Below are 15,499 nucleotides of genomic sequence, written 5' to 3' on the forward strand. Positions count from 1 at the left end.
TTCCCTCCCTCCCTTTTTCTGCCCCCCTCGGGGACCGGGTGCCTGATCGTCCTTGCGGGCCAGCGCTCCACGCGTCTCCCTTTTTATGGATATGTACTCACCTTTCAGCAGCATCCCGCCCTGCTGCTCTCTCTTTTTCGGACCTGTCTATTTCCTGTGCAGTGTGCCACTAATTGGTTCCATCTGCTATAAGCATTTTTAATAAAATATTTTACTCACTATTGTTATTCATCGGCTTTTACTCTTCGTTTATTGTTGCTTTAAATCTGTGATTTTGGATGCACAAAAAAGGGCACTTTAAGATGCGCTTTCTGTGTCACACTGACACGTCAGTATTCCTATCACTTGTATATTTTTTATTTTTTCGATTCCTCTTGCCCATTGTGGCTTTTAATTTTCTGATTTTTTTATTTTTTTAATGCACGGGCACTTTATTGTGCATTTTCCATTATACTGATGTCAGTAGCTATGTTACTATATAACACATGTCTATGCTCACTCGTATGTGAAGGGCACACATACATTTGTATTGTGACATTAACTATCTCTTCATACTATTGTTATTTATTATATTTATTTTACCTGTGATTGGTTTCACTAGTAGTGATGGGAGAGCGTCTTTTGTTAACCGTTTGGGCGAGCATGCTCGGGTGCTCGCCCAGTATCTTCAGCGTGCTGAGGTGTTATGTTTGAGTTATTGTGTGTGCATGATTTGCGACTGACAGCTTTAATACATGTGAGGAAAGCCTAACAAACAGGCATTCTTCACATGTGTTAAAGCTGTCAAACAGTCGCAAATCATGCACACACAGTGACTCAAACATGATATTCAAGTACACTGAAGATGCTCGGAAAACACCCGAGCATGCTCAGAAATCTCGAGTAACGAACATGCTCGCTCATCACTACTCACTAGTGTAACACTTTCACGTAACATATGTGGTTTTTCATGTTGCTGTGATTCTGGTTGCCATTGGATGCATCCGACATCTGCACCACAGGGGCTTGGTCACGAAATAATAATAAAAAAATATTCACACAATTCGAGCACTCTCTGTTTATTATTGTTTCCATGTTTTCATTCACTTGTCACATCTTCATTTTTTCTTCCTTTTCCCTTTCCCTTCCCTCCCCTCTTTTTTACCACCATTAGTTTTGCACATTTATGCACTATTTATAACTTTGTTCTGTTGATACACATGGTATTCCCATATTCTCCGTACCATATTGAGTACATATTATATTATATTGTCTCATGACTCTCTCTATATATACTCCTTTATATTTAATAATGATACTTTGGGTATTACTTGGTGGACATTATACTTTATACACAAATGTTGTATATAATTCTCACAATATGATGTCTATATTTTCCTGATTGTGTGTTTTCATATATTATTTTCCCTCTTTTATCTACATCTTTGTATCTTTGTGTATTTATACATATATATATATACAGGGTGGTCCAAAGTAGGTGGACAAAAAATAATAACATTTATTTTGATTTATATATAAAATTATATTTACTAACACAAGCATAACATTGACAATTACATTTTATTCTGAACAATAATACAACAGCCCTTAAATGTTATCAACGCAGGTGCTCAAACTGTTTTCCATTACAATTTGCACAGCTTTGAAGTCGCCTCTTGCGCTTCAACAAACTTTTTTGCACAAGTCTCTTTGGGTATTAATTTCTTGAAATGCATCTCTTATTTAATTTTTCAAATCACTGACACTTTTTGGTTTTCGACTATAAACTTTGTCCTTGAGTACTCCCCAAAAGAAAAAATCCATTGGGGTCAAGTCTGGTGAGCGTGCCGGCCAATCAAGTGGGCCTCTTCGGCCAATCCATTTATTAGGAAATGTTTCATCAATATACTCGCGGACTACTCTTGAATAATGTGGAGGGGCCCCATCTTGTTGGAAATAGACTTTTTATTTCAAAGAGTCTGTGAGTAATGAAAAGTGGAATCTGATTGGCTGCTAAGGGCAACTGAGCCAGTTTTACTTTACACCATGTTTAATAAATCTCCCCCTTCATAACCTTATTACACTTTCTGTCCACCTACTTTCGGACCACCCTGTATATATATATATATATATATATATATATATATATATATATATATATATATATATATATATATAAAATATAACCGGGGATGCATCCCTCTGTCTGAAGTCTCGATAGACTGCGCATGCGCGACGCACAGTCTGGCTCCAGACAGAATCATGCATCCAGCCGTTACAGGTAAGAGGAGGTGCATTGCGCCGGAGATCGCGGTATGCTTAGACACTGAACGTATACTGCGATCTCAGGCACCATACTTGCCACGGCACCTCTCTTCTGGCCGGAGACCGGGGGCCGGAGTGAGGCGTCGGATCGGCGCATGCGTATAGCGCTATCCTTCACCATTCTACTGAAGACACATTTACAGTGTGTCTTCAGCAAAATGGCACCGGACAGCGCGGTGCTCCTGTGCTGCTCTCCTTCCCCGGCCTCCAGCAGAAGAGGACGCAACAGCTATGGAGCACAGAGAACAAAGGTGAGTATAACTGTCTAACTGTTTATTTTTTTTTGTATGTGTGTACAGTGTGAAAGGGATGAGGGGGCCACACATATCAGGATTGTGGGGTGAGGGGACCATGCATATACCAGGATTGTGGGGTGAGGGGTACCACACATGCCAGGTTGGGGGGGTGAGGGGTACCACGCATACCAGGATTGGGGATGAGGGGAGCCACTCATACCGGGATTGGGGATGAGGGGAGCCACGCATACCAGGATTGGGGATGAGCGGAGCCACGCATACCAGGATTGGGGATGAGGGGAGCCACGCATACCAGGATTGGGGATGAGGGGAGCCACGCATACCAGGATTGGGGATGAGGGGAGCCACGCATACCGGGATTGGGAATGAGGGGAGCCACGCATACTGGGATTGGGGATGAGGGGAGCCACGCATACCGGGTTTGGGGGTGAGGGGAGCCACGCATACCGGGATTAGGGATGAGGGGAGCCACGCATACCGGGATTCGGATGAGGGGCCATGCATACCAGGATAGGGATGAGGAGTGCCATGCATGCCAGGATAGGATGGTGGGGACTGGATGGGGGCAGCACAAATACCAGGAGGGGGGCAGCACATACCACACATACCAGCATGGGAGACCATATACCAATAAAAATGCTCGCCACCCGGGCATAGAACGGGTTCAATAGCTAGTATATATATATATACATAGAAAGTCATGATTAACTTACACGAGGTATGGGCCGGTAATGTTCTCCGCAATTTTTTTTTCTCTCCCCCTAACTATGTCGGCATCTCTTGGCATCCTGATGATTGTGTGCATTCTGCCAGCCGGCAAGCACCTGGTTACCATGGATACGCGTCCCTATGACGCGGCACTTCAGGCCCTCCTCACTGACGTGTCAGCGGGGGGCGGGTACCTGCTGCGTTGGACACTGACTCCCTGGCTTCCGGCGCTGGCTTCCGCCGCCGGAAGCGCCGCGGTACCCCCGCTACACTTGCCAATATACTTTGGATATATATACCCCCTGCCTGTCACCCATACACAATCGCCCCCTGAAGAAGCAGGACTCGAAACGCCCGTCGGGGCCGCTTTCACGCCATCCACAGGTTCTAACTGGGCTGTACTCTCATTTTATGTGGGACCATAACTTTCTATATGTGTCACTGTGTATTACTTTCACTAGAAGATATACTTATGTTGTGACATCTGTGTCATAGGCATGATTCTTCTCCTTATGTGGATATTAGCAACTTCTACTGTATAATTAGTTCCTGCTGTGCACTCGTACTTTATATGCTTTACTTGTGATCTGGACTCTGATACATTCTTTTCCAGTTGCTCTATGTCTTATCCCTGATTTAGTGTACCATTAACCTTTGTGCATGGGATGCAGTAAGTATGTTAATTAATCAAGTGAACTTATTTAGTAATTTTTCTCTGCCTCCCTTGGGACGAATCATGCCTTAACAACACTTGTTGATTATATATAAAAAGTTATAAAAATATATTTTTACATTATGAAATGGTATTCCTACTTATGGAGGGAATTGGATTGTAATGTATTCCCAATTAACCCCTTAAGCCCCGCGGGTGGTTTGCACGTTAATGACCGGGCCAATTTTTACAATTCTGACCACTGTCACTTTATGAGGTAATTACTCTCGAACGCTTCAACGGATCCCCCTGATTCTGAGATTGTTTTTTCGTGACATATTGTACTTCATGATTGTGGAAAAATTTCTTCGATATCACTTGCGTTTATTTGTGAAAAAAACGGAAATTTGGCGAAAATTTTGAAAATTTTGCAATTTTCAAAATTTGAATTTTTAAGCCCTGAAATCAGAGCGATATGTCACACAAAAGAGTTAATAAATAACATTTCCCACATGTCTACTTTACATCAGCACAATTTTGGAACCAAAATTTTTTTTTGTTAGGGAGCTATAAGGGTTAAAAGTTGACCAGCGATTTCTCATTTTTCCAACAAAATTTACAAAACCATTTTTTTAGGGACCACATCACATTTGAAGTCACTTTGAGAGGTCTTTATGACAGAAAATACCCAAAAGTGACACCATTCTAAAAACTGCACCCCTCAAGGTGCTCAAAACCACATTCAAGAACTTTATTAACCCTTCAGGTGCTTCACAGGAATTTTTTGAATGTGGAAGAAAAAAATGAACATTTAACTTTTTTCACAAAAATGTTAATTTAGACCCAATTTTTTTTATTTTCACAGGGGTAACAAGAAAAAATGGACGCCAAAATTTGTTGTGCAATTTCCCCTGGGCACGCAGATACCCAATATTTGGGGAAAAAATACTGTTTGGGCGCACGGCAGGGCTCGGAAGGGAAGGAGCGCTATTTGACTTTTTGATTGTAAAATTTGCTTGAATAATTAGCGGACGCCATGTTGTGTTTGGAGAGCCCATGTGTGCCCAAACTTTGGAGCTCCCCCACAAGTGACCCCATTTTGGAAACTAGACCCCCCAAGGCACCTTTCTAGATGCATAGTGAGCACTTGGAACCCCCAGGTGCTTCACAAATTGATTCGTAACAATGAAAAAGTGAAAAAAAAAAACACTTTTTCATTTTTATGAATCAATTTGTGAAGCACCTGAGTGTTCCAAGTGCTCACAATGCATCTAGATAGGTGCCTTGGGGGGTCTAGTTTCCAAAATGGGGTCACTTGTGGGGGAGCTCCAATGTTTGGGCACACAGCGGATCTCCAAACGCAACATGGTGTCGCTAACAATTTGAGCCGATTTTCCGTTAAATTTGTTAGAGGACACCATGTTGCATTTAGAGAGTCCCTGTGTGCCCAAACATTGGAGCTCCCCCACAAGTGACCCCATTTTGGAAACTAGACCCCCCAAGGCACCTATCTAGATGCATAGTGAGCACTTGGAACCCCCAGGTGCTTCACAAATTGATTCGTAACAATGAAAAAGTGAAAAAAAAAACACTTTTTCATTTGTATGAATCAATTTGTGAAGCACCTGAGGGTTCCAAGTGCTCACTATGCATCTAGATAGGTGCCTTGGGTGGTCTAGTTTCCAAAATGGGGTCACTTGTGGGGGAGCTCCAATATTTGGGCACACAGCGGCTCTCTAAATGCAACATGGTGTCCGCTAACAAATTTAACGCAAAATTGGCTCAAATTGTTAGCGACACCATGTTGCGTTTGGAGAGCTGCTGTGTGCCCAAACATTGGAGCTCCCCCACAAGTGACCCCATTTTGGAAACTACACCCCCCAAGGCACCTATCTAGATGCATAGTGAGCACTTGGAACCCCCAGGTGCTTCACAAATTGATTCGTAACAATGAAAAAGTGAAAAAAAAAACACTTTTTCATTTTTATGAATCAATTTGTGAAGCACCTGGGGGTTCCAACTGCTCACTATGCATCTAGATAGGTGCCTTGGGGGGTCTAGTTTCCAAAATGGGGTCACTTGTGGGAGAGCTCCAATGTTTGGGCACACAGGGACTCTCTAAATGCAACATGGTATCCGCTAACAAATTGAATGGAAAATCGGCTCAAATTGTTAGCGGACACCACATTGCGTTTGGAGAGCTTCTCTGTGCCCAAACTTTGGAGCTCCCCCACAAGTGACCCCATTTTGGAAACTAGACCCCCCAAGGCACCTTTCTAGATGCATAGTGAGCACTTGGAACCCCCAGGTGCTTCACAAATTGATTCGTAATAATGAAAAAGTGAAAAAAAAAACACTTTTTCATTTTTACGAATCAATTTGTGAAGCACCTAGGGGTTCCAAGTGCTCACTATGCATCTAGATAGGTGCCTTGGGGGGTCTAGTTTCCAAAATGGGGTCACTTGTGGGGGAGCTCCAATGTTTGGGCACACAGGGACTCTCTAAATGCAACATGGTATCCGCTAACAAATTGAATGGAAAATCGGCTCAAATTGTTAGCGGACGCCACATTGCGTTTGGAGAGCCCCTCTGTGCCCAAACTTTGGAGCTCCCCCACAAGTGACCCCATTTTGGAAACTAGACCCCCCAAGGCACCTTTCTAGATGCATAGTGAGCACTTGGAACCCCCAGGTGCTTCACAAATTGATTCGTAATAATGAAAAAGTGAAAAAAAAAACACTTTTTCATTTTTACGAATTAATTTGTGAAGCACCTAGGGGTTCCAAGTGCTCACTATGCATCTAGATAGGTGCCTTGGGGGGTCTAGTTTCCAAAATGGGGTCACTTGTGGAGGAGCTCCAATGTTTGGGCACACAGGGACTCTCCAAATGCAACATGATATCCGCTAACAATTTGAGCCGACAATTTGTTAGCGGATATCATGTTGCATTTGGAGAGTCCCTGTGTGCCCAAACATTGGAGCTCCCCCACAAGTGACCCCATTTTGGAAACTAGACCCCCCAAGGCACCTATCTAGATTCATAGTGAGCACTTGGAACCCCAGGTGCTTCACAAATTGATTCATAAAAATGAAAAAGTGTTTTTTTTTTCACTTTTTCATTTTTACGAATCAATTTGTGAAGCACCTGGGGGTTCCAAGTGCTCACTATGCATCTAGAAAGGTGCCTTGGGGGGTCTAGTTTCCAAAATGGGGTCACTTGTGGGGGAGCTCCAAAGTTTGGGCACAGAGGGGCTCTCCAAACGCAATGTGGTGTCCGCTAACAATTTGAGCCGATTTTCCATTCAATTTGTTAGCGGACACCATGTCGCGTTTGGAGAGCCCGTGATGTGCCTAAACAGTGGAGCTCCCCCACAAGTGTCCCCATTTTGGAAACTATACCCCTCAAAGATTTTATTAAGGTGTATAGTGAACATTTTGAACCCAGAGGTACGGCACATTATTTGTTTACATTAGGTCATCATATTGAATAAGTTTTCATTATTCTTGAGCGCAAGTGCTCGCTACTTGAGTTTGCATCGGGTACTCAGGTATGCACCATGTACAGCGTGTGCTCGAGTGACATGCTCGAGTCCCTGCTCCGCATGTTTCACGGTTATTAGACACCCAAAAAAAAACATGCGGGGATCGCTCGTGCATGGCAGGCAATCCCCGTAAAGTTTTTTGGCCGCGAAGCATATGGGGCAGAGACTCGAGCATGTCACTCAAATACCCACGATACTAAATGCATACCAGAGCACCCGATGCAAACTCAAGTAGCGAGCACTTGCTCTCAACACTAGTCGCCATATCGTCATCTTTTTTTCTTACTTTTGAAAAAAATCCCAACCCCAGCCCTAACCCTAGCACAACCCTAGCCCCAGCACAACCCTAGCCCCAGCACAACCCTAGCCCCAGCACAACCCTAGCCCCAGCACAACCCTAGCCCCAAACCCAGCCCTAACCCTAGCCCAATCCTAACTCAAGAGTTTATTTTTGACGCCGTTCCTTGTGCGGTATAAGTGATTAGACGACTTTATTCTTCGGGTCGATGTGATTACAGCAATGCCAGAATCATATGGGGTTTTTATGACTGACAGCTGTCACACACTAAAAGACGCATTTTTTGTAAAATCTAGTTTTTGCATCGCCATATTTTGAGAGCTATAATTTTTCCAAATTTTGGCAGACAGTCATGTGACGGCTCGTTTTTTGCGGGATGACTTGACGTTGTTATTGGTGCCATTTTCAGGCACGTGACATTTTTTGATCGCTTTCTATTCCGATTTTTGGGAGGCAGAATAAACAAAAACCAACAATTCAGGAATTGTTTTTTTTTTTTTTTTTTTATTCTGTTCCGCGTGTGGTAAAATTGATGAGGCAGCTTTACTCTTCGGGTCAGTACGTTTACAGCGGTACCACATTTGTATAATTTTTCTATGTTTTGGCGCTTATACACAATAAAAGCTATTTTATAGAAAAAAATATTTTTTAGTATCGCTTTATTCTGAGAGCTATAACTTTTTTATTTTTCAGCTGATGGAGCTATATGGCGGCTTGTTTTTTGCGGGACGAGATGACGTTTTCAGAGGTATCATTTTTATTTATATGCGTCTTTTTGATCGCGTGTTATTCCACTTTTTGTTTGGCGGTATGGTGATAAAGCATTGTTTTTTGCTTGGTTTTTTTTTTTTTTTTTTTACCGTGTTCACTGAAGGGGTTAACTAGTGGGACAGTTTTATAGGTCAGGTTGTTCCGGACGCGGCGATACCAAATATGTGTACTTTTATTGTTTTTTTTTTATTTTTTTTATAATAATATTTATTGATGGGTACATTATATTTTTATTTTTGGTGTATTATTTTTTTTATTTTTTTATAATATTTTTGCACATTTTTTTTTTTTTTTTTTTCCACTTTCACACAGTTTATACACTTTATTACTTTGTCCCACTCTGGGACTTTCACTTTTTTTTTTCTGATCGCCTGCATGGCACAGGAATGGAGCACCATCCCTATGCCATGAAGGCTGTCAGAAGTGCACAGTGTGAAGATTGCTTGGAGATGCACTGCGCATGTCCAAGCAATCTTCCTGCTCTCTGGTGACCCGGATGTTGTCATGACGACATCGGGTCGTCATGGCAACACCCGGGAAGCCTTTGCAGACTGCGCTGGAAGCCGGAAGAGGAGGTGAGTATCGGCGATCACCTCCCCTTGCCCCCGCAATGCCGCGATCGACTTCGATCGACTTCGATCGCAGCATCGCGGGGGTTAATGTGCTGGGAGCGGTGCGTGACCGCTCCCTGCACATAGTACCGGGTGTCAGCTATGACAATCAGCTGACACCCGGCGGCGATCGCGCCCGCACAGCCTGTGTGCGCGCGCGATCGCCATGACGTACTAATACGGGTCTGGCTCTTAAGTCCCAGGGCACAGACGCGTATTAGTACGTCAGATGTTCTTAAGGGGTTAAACACCTGAGATTGGGAAGGAGGTGGGGACCTGTTGAGGGTTCCTCCTCTGGCCTATTAATCTCACTCCATGAATGAACCTAGGAATAGGGAATTCCATGGAAGGGTGTTTGGGTTATGTAATAAATATTATCCCTCAGTTCATTTATGGACACAGGAATCACTATTTGAATACTGTCATTGCAATGCAAATATATTGGGAAACTGCTAACAGAATGTTGTCCCTAATAATGAGAAATAGTGCGCTTTTATTATAAATAGGGGATAAGAGAAATCATTAAAGCACATACGTTGTTTACATTTGAAGAAAAGCTTTTGGTGGGGCTTGCCAATTTAAAAGATGGTGATCGTAGCATTAGAAGTGTAATGCGCATGCCCGGTGACGTCACGAAGCGGGCGGACCAGGTTTGCCCCGATCATGTGACGAGATAATGGGGATTTCCTGGGAGACATGCGCAGATGGGATTTTTGAGACGCCGAGGACAGCGTGGAGGAAGTAGGAAACGTGGTCATGCATGATTGCTGAAGTGTGAGTCGCAACCTCAAATATATTATGATTTATAATGTACACCTGGCACTGATAAATACTAATCAAAGCACTTATCACTTTATGAGAGTCATCGATACTGTAATTGATGATAATAATATATCTGTCTAAAATTTTATCACTATGTATGAAACTGAATAATATTTTGTGATATGCACTACTGCACTTTTCTTATGTAATCATGGTTTTGTAGAAATGAATTATAATTATGGAATCACTGTTTGTAACTATATATATTGCACTATATGCACTTGAACTCTGCTTGAGAAAGGTTCTGTGAACCGAAACGTTGCCTTTGGGCTCATTAAAGTCCATTTTTCTATAATATTTTTGGAGTGCTGCCTCTTGATATTCTTTCTATATATATATATATATATATATATATATATATATATATACATATATATATACACAGGGTGGGCCATTTATATATTTATATGGATTCACCTAAGTTAAATCGGAATGGTTGGTGATATCAACTTCCTGTTTGTGGCACATTAGTATATGGGAGGGGGAAAACTTTTCCAGATGGATGGTGACCATGGCGGCCATTTTGAAGTCGGCCATTTTGGATCTAACTTTATTTTTTTCAATGGGAAGAGGGTCATGTGACACATCAAACTTATTGACAATTTCATAAGAAAAACAATGGTGTGCTTGGTTTTAACGGAACTTTATTCTTTCATGAGTTTTTTACAAGTTTATGACCACTTATAAAATGTGTTCAAAGTGCTGCCCATTGTGTTGGATTGTCAATACAACCCTCTTCTCCCACTCTTGACACACTGATAGCAACACCGCAGAAGAAATGCTAGCACAGGCTTCCAGTATCCGTTGTTTCAGATGTTGCACATCTCATATTCTCACAGCATAGACAATTGCCTTCAGATGACCTCAAAGATAAAAGTGTAAGGGGGTCAGATCGGGAGACATTGGTGGCAATTCAACTGGCCCACGACGACCAATCCACTTTCCAAGAAACTGTTCATGTAGGAATGCTCGGACCTGACACCCATAATGTGGTCGTGCACCATCTTGTTGGAAAAACTCAGGGAACGTGCCATCTTCAGTGCATAAAGAGGGCAACACATCATCATGTAGCAGTTTCAGATATCCAGTGGCATTGAGGTTTCCATTGATGAAGAATGGCCCCACTATCTTTGTACCCCATATACCACACCATACCATAAACATACGAGATGTGCAGCAACTGAAACAACGGATACTGGAAGCCTGTGCTAGCATTTCTTCTGCGGTGTTGCTATCAGTGTGTCAAGAGTGGGAGAAGAGGGCTGCATTGACAATCCAACACAATGGGCTGCACTTTGAACACATTTTATAAGTGATTATAAACTTGTAAAAAACTCATGAAAGAATAAAGTTACGTTAAAACCAAGTACACTATTGTTTTTCTTATGAAGTTCTCAATAAGTTTGATGTGTCACATTACCCTCTTACCATTGAAAAAAATAAAGTTGGACCCAAAATGGCCGACTTCAAAATGGCCGCTATGGTCACCACCCATCTGGAAAAGTTTTCCCCTCCCATATACTAATGTGCCACAAACAGGAAGTTGATATCACTTAGGTGTATCCATATAAATGGCCCACCCTGTATATATACATATACAGTGGTGGCCAAAAGTATTGGCACCCCTGCAATTCTGTCAGATAATACTCAGTTTCTTCCTGAAAATGATTGCAATCACAAATTCTTTTGTATTATTATTTTCATTTAATTTGCTTGCAAGGAAAAAACACAAAAGAGAATGAAGCAAAAATCAAATCATTGATCATTTCACACAAAACTCCAAAAATGGGCCAGACAAAAGTATTGGCACCCTCAGCCTAATACTTGGTTGCATAACCTTTAGCCAAAATAACTGCGAACAACCGCTTCCGGTAACCATCAATGAGTTTCTTACAATGCTCTGCTGGAATTGTAGACCATTCTTCTTTGGCAAACTGCTCCAGGTCCCTGATATTTGAAGGGTGCCTTCTCCAAACTGCCATTTTGAGATCTCTCCACAGGTGTTCTATGGGATTCATGTCTGGACTCATTGCTGGCCACCTTAGAAGTCTCCAGTGCTTTCTCTCAAACCATTTTATAGTGCTTTTGGAAGTGTGTTTTGGATCATTGTCCTGCTGGAAGACCCATGACCTCTGAGGGAGACCCAGCTTTCTCACACTGGGCCTACATTAAGCTGCAAAATTTGTTGGTAGTCTTCAGACTTCATAATGCCAAGCACACGGTCAAGCAGTCCAGTGCCAGAGGCAGCAAAGCAACCCCAAAACATCAGGGAACCTCCGCCATGTTTGACTGTAGGAACCGTGCTCTTTTCTTTGAATGCCTCTTTTTTTTTCCCTGTACACTCTATGTTGATGCTTTTTCCCAAAAAGCTCTACTTTTGTCTCATCTGACCAGAGAACATTCTTCCAAAACATTTTAAGCTTTCTCAGGTAAGTTTTGGCAAACTCCAGCCTGGCTTTTTTATGTCTCGGGGTAAGAAGTGGGGTCTTCCTGGGTATCCTACCATACAGTCCCTTTTCATTCAGATGCCGACGGATAGTACGGGTTGACACTGTTGTACCCTCGGACTGCAGGGCAGCTTGAACTTGTTTGGATGTTAGTCGAGGTTCTTTATCCACCATCCGCACAATCTTGCGTTGAAATCTCTCGACAATTTTTCTTTTCCGTCCACATCTAGGGAGGTTAGCCACAGTGCCATGGGCTTTAAACTTCTTGATGACACTGCGCACGGAAGACACCGGAACACTCAAGTCTTTGGAGATGGACTTGTAGCCTTGAGATTGCTCATGCTTCCTCACAATTTGGTTTCTCAAGTCCTCTGACAGTTCTTTGGTCTTCTTTCTTTTCTCCATGCTCAATGTGGTACACACAAGGACACAGGACAGAGGTTGAGTCAACTTTAATCCATGTTAACTGGCTGCAAGTGTGATTTAGTTATTGCCAACACCTGTTAGGTGCCACAGGTAAGTGACAGGTGCTGTTAATTACACGAATTAGAGAAGCATCACATGATTTTTCAAACAGTGCCAATACTTTTGTCCACCCCCTTTTTTAGGTTTGGTGTGGAATTGTATCCAATTTGGCTTTAGGACAATTCTTTTTGTGTTTTTTCATTGAAGACAAATTAAATGAAGATAATAATACCAAAGAATTTGTGATTGCAATCACTTTCAGGAAGAAACTGAGTATTATCTGACAGAATTGCAAGGGTGCCAATACATTTGGCCACCACTGTATATATATATATATATATATATATATATATATATATATATATATATATACACATATATATAGATATATTGTCTCTTGCTCTACATTGGTTTATTCCTGTGGTTCCGTAGCACTTTGTTGTCACCTCTTTCCCTTGGAATTTTTATCTCTTTTGATTATGTCTGATTTTACCTACATTTTTGTAATAAAAATGTAAGTTTTATTGGATTTGCTCCTGTTTCTGACGCGCCCCCTGGGCCAGTGCTGTTAGGGGATACCCGGAGTCGGATCAGATGGGGGTTGTAGTCTCCGAGTGGCTGTGACCCGGTCCGTGCCCAGGGTGTCAAGCTCAGTGTGTGGCAGTCCTTATGATGTTACTAGATGTTCTTTTGTGTCGACTACGCCACCCGTTGTATTGCGGTCAATACGGCCGCCGCTGCAGCAGGGTCCGCTGAGGCTGGTGATGTATGTGCAGCTTAGGTAGTATAACCCCCAACGGGAGGGGTATAGCCTCAGGGGGTCAGTTGCAGAGGATGGGGGTTGTGGTGGTGCAGCGGGGATGGAAATGAGACTCAGAGTCGGGCTGTGCAGTTCAGGGTTTGTTTACTTACTGCAGTTGTTCTGGTCACTCCGGCCTTAAGTGACCACCCGAGCCGTGCTGCGTCCACCAGGTCCTGGACTCAGCCAACCCCCAGGTGATTCTGGAGCGTGGTCCTGAGCTCCCTTTCTGTCCTGTCCTCTTCTCTGGCCTTCCCCACCAGGGATCCACCTATATCCGGCTCCCTCGGGCCTCTTGGTGGTAAACCCTTGTCTCTGGGTTCCCTGACCCTATTCGTGGTCTGCCTTCCGGGTGGATTTAGTGGGTGATCGTGGCAGATCCTGCCCACGACCTCCGGTTCCTGGCTAAGGTGTGCTGTAGCCTCTGCCAGCTTGGGATCCGGTACCCTGTTGCCAACTCTTCACCCTCTGGTCTAATTTGGGCTCTTGGAGTTCCTTCTTTCTCCCCCTCTGGGTCTTTCTCTCTCCTCTCTCTCTCTTGGCCTTGGAGCTGCTCTTCTCCTCTGCTCTCTTCCTCTGCTCTGCTCTGACAAAAGACTGACAGACTGACCCTGATCTAAGATGGTGCCCACCTTATATACTCCCTCTATGTGTGAGCTCAGGTGACCAGCACCCAATGAGCTCCTAGCACTACCCAGACTGCTCCCCCTATCTGCCCCTACACTACTGGGATGTTCCACCCCCCTCCCACTCCAGCCAGGAACAGACTCTGTTGTACCTGCACATTTCTCTAGTGGGAGTACCATCGGTCTGTTCCCCGGAAATGGGATGTGTGTAGTGCATGCAGCTTACTGAGCTCAGTTCCACACTCCATCCTTACCCGGGAGTGGAATATCACACCTCTGGGTTGAGGTGCAATACCCCTGTAGCAGCCGAATCCTCAGGGTGCTACATTCCCCCCTGGTAAATCACAGCACGTCCTCGGGCTGTAAGATATAAAAACATCCACAAACATACATTTTTTTTTTTTCATAAAACATAAACATATAAAACATCATATATTATCAGCATAAACTTTTCATATAAAACTTATCATAAATAACACTCTTGTTCCTCCGGCCACGGTGCAACTTGTGACCGGGTAAAGTGCGACAGTCTCTTGAAGAAACACGGTTTCCTATAAAACCGGTAGGGGGCGCTTTAGGAAGCGCAACTATATACAAAGGAATTATGGCCGCTCTCAGTCCTCGGCCAGGTATTAGGGAGGATTGACCGCTCTCAGTCCTCGGTCAGTGGGAATAGGGACACACGGGGTTAACAGTTCACTCTTGTCCCAACGGGGACATATTTTAAGCAGCAACAGTTCTTATACCCTGACGGGTAACTATGTACAGTCTCTCTCTACCGTACTTCAACGACGGCGTCCTCCTGCTCTTTCTTTGTGGACAGTTTTAGTTTCAGACCCGTCCGGGTCCTCTTGCTCCTCCTCACACCGCAGCTCCTCCTCCGTCAGGCGATGCACATGGAGGGCGTAGGGTCCTTTGGCACACTTGTGCCGGGTGAAGGTGACCTCGTCCCCTAAATACAGGTCACGACCTCTGTGTCCCTCCGGTAGGTGGGACTCAACGTCTCTCCTGGTCACGAAGACGTCGCCTGGGGTGCGGTGATCCCTGATGAAACCCCACCCATGCTGCAGATTGAACTTTATCACAGTCCCGATGGTACGGGGACCATGCGCTGCACGGGGGTTTCTCCTGGTCCGGCTCTTCTGCTCCGCCCTCCTTATTTGGGCTTGTTGTTCCCGGACCCGCCTCTCTCTCCG

Source organism: Phyllobates terribilis, unplaced genomic scaffold (genome assembly GCF_046119375.1).
Source record: "Phyllobates terribilis strain yellow unplaced genomic scaffold, ASM4611937v1 Scaffold_11__3_contigs__length_659146591, whole genome shotgun sequence".
NCBI classification, from domain to species: Eukaryota; Metazoa; Chordata; class Amphibia; order Anura; family Dendrobatidae; genus Phyllobates; species Phyllobates terribilis.